This window comes from Macaca mulatta, chromosome 5 (genome assembly GCF_049350105.2).
Source record: "Macaca mulatta isolate MMU2019108-1 chromosome 5, T2T-MMU8v2.0, whole genome shotgun sequence".
NCBI lineage: Eukaryota > Metazoa > Chordata > Mammalia > Primates > Cercopithecidae > Macaca > Macaca mulatta.
The window spans coordinates 52496765-52507855 of NC_133410.1; positions in this window are offsets into that span (position 1 = coordinate 52496765).

Sequence of the window (11091 nt, forward strand, 5' to 3'; positions counted from 1 at the left end):
TCAAACTCCCTTATTTTCTCCATACAATCTTCCTAAGTCAGTGATCATTTTTAGTTAAATCTATCATTGCTTATCTTATTATTACTATATGTATCTTGGTAACTGTAGATACAACAGTATGCCAATTTTTTTTCCATGTTTATAAAGCATTTTCCCCTAAATTTAATAATTGAGTACTTGTTTGTTTTTAGTTGCATAATTCTCTTTACCCCCATAAAATGCAGTTCACTGTATATTAACCATTATCATTGTTTTTGATTCTCTTTTTGTTCTCCATATATACTTACTTATATTAAAATGTTTTATCACATCATCTATTTTAATAATTCTTGAAGTCCTCTCTCCTGAAGTCTGCCACCCTTCTCTAATTTGTACCAATTTATCTCTAGGCTTGCTGCATAGGTGTCATCCTAGGACATAGTTAGGCTTTGTGGTTGGAGCTATTGTTGGGAAAACATGTCTTCCTGTTTCTTAGTTTAAGCCATTTCTTTATTGTATTACACCTACCAGTAGCTTTCTAAGAAAGGGTATATAGTAGATAGATTTTATGACACATCAAAATACTTCATTCTACCACATTTGATTCTAGAAATCGAAATTATTTTCTCTTGGAATGTTGAAGGCACTTCTTTGTATTCTAGTAGCCCATGTTGCTATTGGGATATCTATTGTCCAGTATGTTTGTATTTGACCTTCTTTTAGTCTCTGGAAACTTTGTGGATTTTCTGATTTTTCCTGATATTCTAACATTTTAAAATAATATTCCTGTGTGTTTGTGTGAGTGTGTGTATTATAATTCAATGAGCTGGGCATTTATTGAGCATTTTCATTTTCCTCTAGTTTTACCATGGAAGAGTTCCTTGACTTTATCTTCCAACTATGTTATTAATTATTATTATTATAAATTTCAGTCACCATATTTTTAAATGGTCTAAAAGGTCTTTACAAATCACTTTATTGTAAATGTCTCATATGCTACATTTATTTATATTTTACTCTGTGTACACTCTTAGAGTCTTTGTGTTATAATAGGTGATTTCTATACCATTTATTTATTACTATAATATATATGGATAATTAAATTTACTTTTTTTATTTTATATTATGCTCTTTACTTTTCATTCATTTTGCTGAGCACTTGATGGGATTATTCAATCTGCACATGATGCCTCTAAAAAATACAGCGTGGTATTCAAGTTCATTAATTTCATAATCTAAGGACTCAATCATCTTTCATTTCTGCACACTTCTTCCACCAACCCTACAGTCTTAGAATAATACTGAATTTATATTGTAGGTTTTGTAAATATTGTTTATTAGACATTCTACTGTGTGTTTGCTATATAGAGACTGTCAGGAACCTAATTTATTTAATTTCCTCTAGTACATGGTGTTATTATAAAAATATTTACTGAATGAGTCAATGGCAGGATTAGCTCATCCAGAGAATAGCTTTAAAAAATAACTTACTGCTCCAAATTAATTTTTACTTGTGCAGTAGATGGTGGAAACACATTAGAAAGCCTTTCCTCTTAGGCTGTAACATGAGCTAGGAGAAAGGTAGTTGTAAGCACTTCCTTAGTTATTTCTTTTTTGAAAGGAGATGTTATTCTTGCTTACCACCGTACTATTATTTTTCTCTGGGAATATTTCTCCAATTTATAATGAGGTCAGTGGGGGAAAATAGTATTTCTTTCATAGAAATTTATTTTATGATCAAAATCAATAGAGCCCATCTGTTCAGTAAAAACAAGTTGCCTACAAAAAGATGATAACAAAAATATCCATTACACAATTTTCATTCTTCTTATTACATTTCTTTTAAACAAGAGATGGTTAAATAACACAGCTTAATTTAGTCCTATTTTGCTTTTTTTTTTTTTTCAGGCTCCCTTTAATTAGCCTGATAAAGTGAGTTTGAGATCATAAGTCTCATAGGAGTCTGAGCCAAGTTCCCAGCTCATCAATGTCTCTCAGTCTTTCCAAATTTCTCATAATGTTCTTTAAATGTAATACAGGTCTATATATCGAGCTTTTTAGAAGGAAGAGATCTAAGACTGTTCAGATTTAGAATTTAGTGGATCCAAAATAATATGCTGTGTAGAGTTTATTAAGGCTTTTTATGTGAAAGTGATTAGCACTTGTAACTAGGCAGATACTTGGCAAAGTTCTACACAATTATCTCCAGGATCGATCTAGAGAATTCTTTCACTTGTCTATCTCTTATTTTCTTCTTTCACATCTTCTTCCTTCATGTTTAAATGAGAAGAGACAAATTAACCCCTAACTCAGTCGTTGACAAAGTTTCCATCACTTTTCCTGGTTTTCCTGAGACTGGGTGTAGTTTGACTGAGTAATAAGGCAAGATAGGAAAGTTGGCAAGGAGGTAAGAATAAGGTGAGTGGGTTGCATGTATGCCAGTCCTCAAAAGAATCATCGATAGCCTGTGCCACGCCTGGCCTACTGTTTGTTATGGATTTAAATGGACATTATCATCTTGGGATTGCCATCTGGTTCTAACAATAGACTATAAGGGCTTTGAGATGATCACATTGCCAATCACCCTGTCTGCTTTCCTTTCTTCCCTGCGAACATCACTGTGTACCAGACACCATTCTCATGAACAAAACAGATAGGAGGATACTAACAGAGACAGCATACACATTAGATAATTTATATGTCTAATATCTTAGAAAGTAATAGGTACTGTGAAGGAAAGTAAAGCTGAGAAGGGCATAGAGAATGCTGGAAACAGGGAGTGAGACCACAGGTTTTATCCAAACGTACTGAATCAGAACATCCAAGGATGTGCGGAGTAGGTATCTAAATTACAAACAAGCCCCCCAAGGGATTATGATACCTTCCAAAGTTTGAGAATTACTTATCTAAATAAAATTCTTTGTGCTGCACTGCATCTAAGAAGTAGAGAAAGAGCATTCTTCTCCAAAAGTTTCATTTTTTTTTTTTGTTTTTTTTGTTCATTGAGGCTGTTTTTCTCTATTTGAGTTTCCTTTGAACATATATTGAAGGCTTCTTAGAATCCACATGCTCATTTCCATGGCTCCCATGCTGATAGCTGAAGGGGGCTTTTCAGAGGAGATGGGGAAGTCAAGAATGCCAGAAATCTCAGTCTGTAGGAAAGATACACTGGTTGGTGTCAGTAAAATAAATCAGAGAAGATCCTTAAACAATGAGTTATAACAAAATAATTAACTGTCATATTACTTTATTGAATTACACAGGAGTGCTTTCGTTTGACATCAGGATGCAATTCAATTTCCTTTTGCTAAAAGACATGCAGAGTTATAAATTTTTATTATCTTTATCTGTGGAAACAGGCTACTCTGCATGGCTCTAACATCATACAACCAGTTGAATAAACTTTTGGACATGGCAATAAATCTTGATGAACTTTGTCCAGTGGTCTTACCAGTGAAAGATTAAAAACTAAGATATAAAGCAAATGACTTAATAAGTAACCCCTGCTCTTCAGAGGCAGAATGATTGGGGCTTTAGGAAATAGCAATGGAAGCACAAATTTTTCCTTTTAGGTTCTCTTAGCAACCTCGGGTTTCTGTAGTCCTCCCATGAGCTAGATGTTTGTTCAGGGACATAAGAAAATGCTTTTTCTGCTGACCTCTATGGGAGCCATGGGAAACAGGATTGAAATGAAGGCAGGAAATAAATAGGACATTTCCCATTAGTTTTCTAGTAAGAGTAAGTTATTAATTTACTCTTTTAAAAAATTACTATGGGCCAACACTGTTTTTATATTTTAAGCATATAAGTTGAACACACTCCAATTTAACTTTGGCTCCAAGCAAAAGGGCATCCTGGGTTTTAAACTGATGAAACAGATATATTCTCTTTTTCCTTTAGAGAGCCTGGTCCTTTTTGAATGATCTCTTAACTTTGAAATTGCTGGTATTTTGTTATAGATGTTGAGAAGCTAAATAAATGAGAAGCATCTTGACATAGTGAAAAAAAGTTCTTAAGTTGGGTTCCTGAGTTTGAATTATTGATTACTTGTATAGCCTTTCTGGGTCTCCATTTTTCATTGGCAGAAACTGGAGTAATACATAAGTCCAAACTGTTGGTAGAATGAAATGAAACAACATGCAAAATCCTCTGGCACAGTATCTAGCACATGTAACATACTCAAGGGATGTTAGTTCATAAAATATGGTATGACATGTGTTATGCTTCATCCAAGGATCGGTGTAAATTACTCAGTTGGTGAAGATTTCTGTGACTGTAGCAGGATTTTCATATGAGAGAATTTATCATCAATGATTTTGGTAGAAATTTTACACTTTCTGGGAACTTTGGATACTGTATTTGCTGTGTATAATTATACCAACAAAATTCCAAGACCCCTGGAGCAATATACCTCAAGAGAGTATCAATACATTTTAATAATTTTCTTCATAAAGTGAAGATCTGCTTCAAAAGATAACATCAAGACTGTATTTTTCATTATGTTAATTCCCAAGATAAAAGAAAATGCTGATCAGTGTGTATGGGTAGGTAGCAGAAGAGGCTGATGTGTGTGTGTAGGAAGGGTTGGAACATTTCTCAGGATTCTGGTTTTAAAGGTTTATTGACGGTGTGAAGAACCAAAGTATAACAAACTTATACTTTTCAGGTATAAACTTACAAAGATCACAAGGCTGACTGTGAGAATACAATTGTTCCATGTGAACTTACTTTTTTAAGCCTGAGAGGCTGTTAGCAACTTGGGGCTCTGTCCTGGACAGCAGCAGGTTTATTGTTACGAGATCCTGTTGGTCTCTGGCTGCCAGAGTCTGTGTGACAGCAGACTGAAACTGATCTCCATCCTCGCAGACAAAGATGAGCCTTATTGGCTTGAGCCAGGACCTCTCAAGAACATGGGACGGGCCAGGCAAGGTGACTCATGCCTGTAATCCTTGCACTTTGGGAGGCTAAGGCGGGTGGATTGCCTGAGCTCAGGAGTTTGAGATCAGCCTGAGCAACAACGGTGAAACCCTGTCTCTATTAAAGTACAAGAAATTAGCCAGGCATGGTGGCATGCGCCTGTAGTCCCAGCTACTCAGGAGGCTGAGGCAGGAGAATCGCTTGAACCCAGGAGGCGGAGGTTGCAGTGAGCCGAGATCACGCCACTGCACTCCAGTCTGGACAACAGAGTGAGACTCCATCTCCAATAAAAAAAAAAAGAACATGAGACGGACATACTGTCTTGCTCCTTCTCATAATTGAGGAAATATACTTGTTCCTGTGGCAGAACATTGGCTTAATTGTGGGACAAATATATGAAACGTTCGCCCTCCAAACCAGCAGAACCTTTGTGTGACTGTGACTATCCAGCTACAACACTTGCCTTTCCATGCTACAAATCACTAAGCTTGGCACTCACGTGTCAGACTAAGAAGACAAAGAGTTTATAATGTGAGGACAATTTACAAATTGTTTCTTTGACAAAAAAGAGTCTCAGAGGGTATGTCATAAAATATTATATTATTCCCTTTTCTTACATGCTCTTTTTACATAGAATCGAGCCAGCAAAGCTCTTTTAAAATTAATCTTTATTTATTAAACATTTCATTAACCCTTTTTACACTAAATGATTAGAAGTGGGAAATGAATTAGCACAATTCTAAAACAATACATTATTCCTGAATCTGCTAATTTCACAAGTGTCACTACTGTACTTTCCACAGTCCATTAATAAGACAGTATTGTCCATTCAGATTTGGTTTTTAATCACTCGTTGGGAGAAATGTTTATTACAGTTGGGATTTTTTTGGAAAAACTTGCCTATGGGGCTAAAATATACACTTACAAAGAGTCACAGAACCAATTTGTCTTAAGGCATTTTTTTCCTATAAAGGATGATAGTCCTATTCAGTAAAGCAATTTACTCAAAATGTATACAAGGTAGAGCACTGAGGAAGGGGTGAAGGGAAGGGAAGGGAGGGGAAAGGAAAACCAGCAACATAAGCTGAGGTCTGACTTCACAGTTCACCAGCCCTCAGACTCCCTGAGGAGGGTCACACATGAATAGGACACAATTACATGGTAAAGCAAGGCAGTGTTAGAGAATTTCCTGCCAGAGAAATCGTGGAGGCAGAAAGAGTTCTAGGAATGGATGCCAACCAGCCAGATCAGTCTCTTGGTGTAAGTGGAGTTAAAATGCCTCTTCCTGTAGGCCTTCGGGCATGGCTGAAAACTAAAGGTGAATGGACTCAAACAGCTGGAAAGTGATGTGAGTTTTATGGACTTGAACTTGGCGTAGCAACACCTCTAAGGACTTGTAGATCCTAAGTGCCATGGTGGAGGTTTTCATCAAGCTGTGCTTAACAGGTTTGAGTCTCTTAGGAGACTGACACAGTCCCTTCATACACCTAAGTGGGAATCTTTTTCTCTGTAACTAAAGCCAAGTTTGTTTCAATGATGAACTGAATGGTACAGTGACTTTGTTTCTCTGCTGAATACTACTAATAGGATGCAGTGAATAACTCTGAATGTAACTCATGAAAGCAAGCATTCTGGGAGATACCAGCGTGAGATAACAAAACTGATTCTCATTTTCTTTCATCCTATGCCTAACGGCAAATGTGCAAATCCCTACATGGCAATAAAATGTGTGCTTTTAAAAAATAACCTGAATTACTCTGAAAGTCAAATTGAAACCTCACTGACCTCACCTCTTATTAAAAGAAGTTGCTCTGGACCAAATCTGGAAGAAATGCTTCAGTTTCCTTGACTCTAGAGTCAGTAAAAGAAGACCTTTTCAGAGATTGTTGGAAGTTAAAAAAAATCTATAGAGCACAATAGTATCTCAACAAATTCAAGATTCGGTGCTTCTAACACCTGTAGGTCTTAGAGAGTTGCTATGCTTTAACAAAACAAGACACAAAAACTTATTTTTTAAGTTGTGGAAAGTTAATTCCTCTTGGCATGCCTGTCTATATCTCAGAGCTCAGTGATAAAAGCCAATGAACCGAAACATAATGTCAGCTGGAGTCATGTGTAGGTCTCCCTGACACCATGTGAAGCTATGTGTCTATCAGCAACTAAAACTATGTGTCCTTCTTGTGTGACTTAGCCATGTCCTCTAGAGGTTGATATCATTTCAAGACACTATGGAAGCATGGCACACAGCCCAGCCTGAATGATGCAGAGAGGTACTATCAATGCCTGCTTGGCTCTTCCTTGTCACTAGCTCTGAGTGCAGAGCCTGGTGTTCCATTAGACAGCTAGGCCACCTTGCCTGATGTTTTTGATTACAGTGTTTATTTATTATTTATATCCCATCACTTGGAAAAATTTTGAGATGGTTTTGAGACTCTTTAGGTCCTTATAAAGATGGTTTTTGCTTAAAGGAGGAGGCAGTAACACTTTTCCTTTTAAATCTTGACCCTGACTCAGAAAAAAGGCCAGAGATTTTTGTTAATATAAGGGAACATGAGGCAAAATCATTCTGAAATAACAAAATAAGGTGATAGTGCTCATAGTCATTAGCACCTAAAACTAATAGAGAGTCCTTTTCAACAAGGTACTCCTTACATTAACATAAAACTTTTAACAGAGAATTTATTAATATATGCTTTGTTATTGTTTGGAATTTGGAAATTTCTTTTAAGCTTTTTTTCTTAGACATGGTTTCTACTATTAAGAAAATAGCTTTCTCCAATTTGCATTCATGTAGTACTTTCTACAGCATATAGTAAAAAATGTAGAACTTACCTGTATTTTAATAAAAATGTCTTCATTTCTCTAAACGAAGAAAACTAAAGGGAATTCACTTTTTTATTGAAATGAAAATATACATTAAAGTTTAGAAAAAGTTTATCCTCAAGTAAGTTTCATTGCAAAGTTCTAGACATTTTATTTTGCTCACAAAATTTTGTGTCACCATAAGAGATTTAAAAGACATAAAAGCAAAGAAAAGAGGAGAGAGAGAAAATATATGTCAGTAAATTGCTGAAAGAAAAATCCACATTTCACATCTGGTTATGTGAAGAAACACCTATTCTCCCCTGTGGACCACTGAAACAAATTGTTGAGAACAGAACCTTGTCTTGGTAAGAGGAAAATATATATTCCACACTTTAGGTATAAGTTGAAAATGATAAACAATGTAACTGGGGAAGAAGTGGGAGAAATTTTGTTGCTTCCATATGAAGGGACTGCATGTCCATGCCATACAGATTGGGGGCCTTGGGGGAGGCACAGAAGGAAAGAAATTCATCTAGTATCAGAGGCATGACAGCAACCAGGGTCAGAACCAAGGTCTTCCTCTAAAGACACACATGATGATGAATATGTTGACTTTATCAACTCTGCTTTTTGGGGAGCATGACAAATGCAGTATTTCTCTGTGTATTCATCCCTCAGTTTCTGGAAATTTTACATCCAGAGATTAATGATCCATCACATAATTTATCAGGCCAATGGATTTATTTTTGAAAGACTTGCTAGATGATTCTGATTTAAGTCATCCACTTAAAAGTCCAATTCACAGCCTCAGTTTGATCATTAAGCTATAACCATGGCATCCCCAAATGGGTTTGCTGGTCATCTCCATAGGGAAGGCCAGTAAGATTCTTTCCCTTTTATTGCTTTCCTGTCTAGCAATACCTCTGCCTGTTCCAGCCATGCCCACAAGAAGCCTACCTCTGGCAGTGATGCTCAGTCAACAAACTCAAAGGGATGTGTGTCTTCCATGGAAACCTGTGACACTTCAAATGCTTACCTGTTTATATTAGATTAGTACTATATTAGAAGATTAAAATTATAAGTAATTTTTAGTATATTAGGATTATTAGTAGTATATTAATTATCTTCATAGTATATTAGATTATTCATTCAGCAATATTTGAATACTTACTATTTGCCAGATACTCTTTTAGTTCTATGAACAATACCATAAACAAAACAGACACAAATCTTTGTGAATGTAGAAGGTTATATTCTACTGGGGGAAAACAAAATAAACCATAACTATAATAAATAAGTTAACTAGATGCTAAGTGCTATGAGCCAAAAAAGGAGAACAGGACAAGTAAATCAGTAGTGCTGGAGGGGCTGGTTATAGGAGGTAGGTGACAGTTTAAAATAAGGCAATCGACCAGGCATGGTGGCTCACGCCTGTAATCCCAGCACTTTTGGGAGGCTGAGGCGGTTGGATCACGAAGTCAGGAGGTCAAGACCATCCTGGCTAACACGGTGAAACGCTGTTTCTACTAAAAACACAAAAAATGAGCCAGGTGTGGTGGTGCACACCTGTAGTCCCACCTACTCGGGAGGCCTAGGCAGGAGAATCGCTTGAACCCAGGAAACTGAGGTTGCAGTTAGCTGAGATCATGCCACTGCACTCCAGCCTGAGTGACAGAGTGAGACTCCGTCTCAAAATAAATAAAATAAAACAAGGTAATCATTATTGAGAAGTTGAGTTTTGAGCAAAGGCTTGAAAAAGATAAGGGAGTTACCTGGATGACGAAAGATCCAGGTAGAGGGAACAGCCCATAAAAAGATCTTAAGGCAAAGAGCTATTTGGCATGTTCAAGAAACAGCAAGGATGCTCTGCGGCTGGAGCAGAGGGAGCTACAGGAGACTCATGAAAGATGAGGTCAGGAACTAGAAAAGAAGAGGTGCAAGATGCGGGCAGCTGATCATGAGTGCCTGGTAGGACATAGTAAGGATAGGGGCTCTTACTGTAAGTGAAATTGGGAGCTATGGCTGGGTTTTAATCAGGAGAATGGCATGATTTGTGTTGTCATCTGAATGTGTGCCTCCAAAATTCATGTTGAAATTGAATCCCCATTTTGGTGGTATTAAGATATGGGGTCTTTTAAGAGGGGCTCCGCCTCATGAGTAGAATTAGTATCCTTATAAAAGAAGTTGAAGGGGGCTGCCTTCTCCTGCCGTGTGAGGACACAGAGAAGGTGCCGTTGGTGAGGAAAAGCCCTCACCAGACACCCAATCTGTTGGGACCTTAATCTTAGACTTCCCAGCCTTCAGAACTGTGAGAAACAAATTTCTATTGTTTTGATTATTTATAAATGTACCCATTCAAGATTTTTTTAATAGCAGCGTGAACAGACTAAGGCAATCTCACAGTTAACAAGAATCACTCTACCTATGTAAGAATAGAGCACAAAGTGGGAAGCGGAGAGGCTGTAAGTAGTCAAGAGATGACTTCAGTAACCCAGCTACCAGATGATGTAGCCTGGACCTGGCAATAACAGTAGTGGTAACAAGAGCTCTTCTGAAGTTTCTGCCCAGAGGATTTCCTAATGGATTTGATTACATAGACCCTGCAGGGCTCAGAGCCATGCCCCTTGGGCAGTAATCCTCTAATATTTTTTGCCTTTGGTTTTGTCTGTTTGTAGTTCAGATTAGATAAGCCTATAGTCCCAATTCCTTCACTTTTTTGTTCATTTATTTCTAATTACATATTTGTTGTATATGTTATTTCTTATTAATGATCTTCTTATTTTGACACTTAGGGAAAAAAGAATGAAAAATAGCATTTGTTACAATTATACCAACCAGTTCCTGGACTGGGTATTTAAATGCATATAATGGATTAACTAGTATTTATTAAGTACTTACTACATGTCAGGTTCTGTGTTAAATACGTTTATACAAATCATGTTCTTTAATCTTTTCAACAATCATGTGAAGCTACTATTACCTGTTCTTACAGATGAAGATACTGAGGCTTAACAAAAGGTAAATCAGCTGCCTAAGATTATCTCATAAGCGGAAAAGCAGTGAATCAAACTTAAGTTTATCTGGAGCCCTTAAGTATTTTGCTTTTCATTTAATCCTCATTCCTGATTACCCAAAATGCTGTGAGCTTAAGAATTATTGTCTTCATGTAAGTTAAATAACTGTCCAGTAAATTATTGTTATTTTCTATTGCAAATCATCTATTTGTATTTGTGTGCAGACTCTCTCCAATTGGATTATTAGTTCCCTGAATCTAGAAAAATTGAATATACACCATAGCACCAAGTATGATGCTTTGAGCATAGTTAGGGTTGAGTAAATATGGGTTGATTGATTTTGTGCTGTGTTTTTTCATGAGATCACCTTACACCA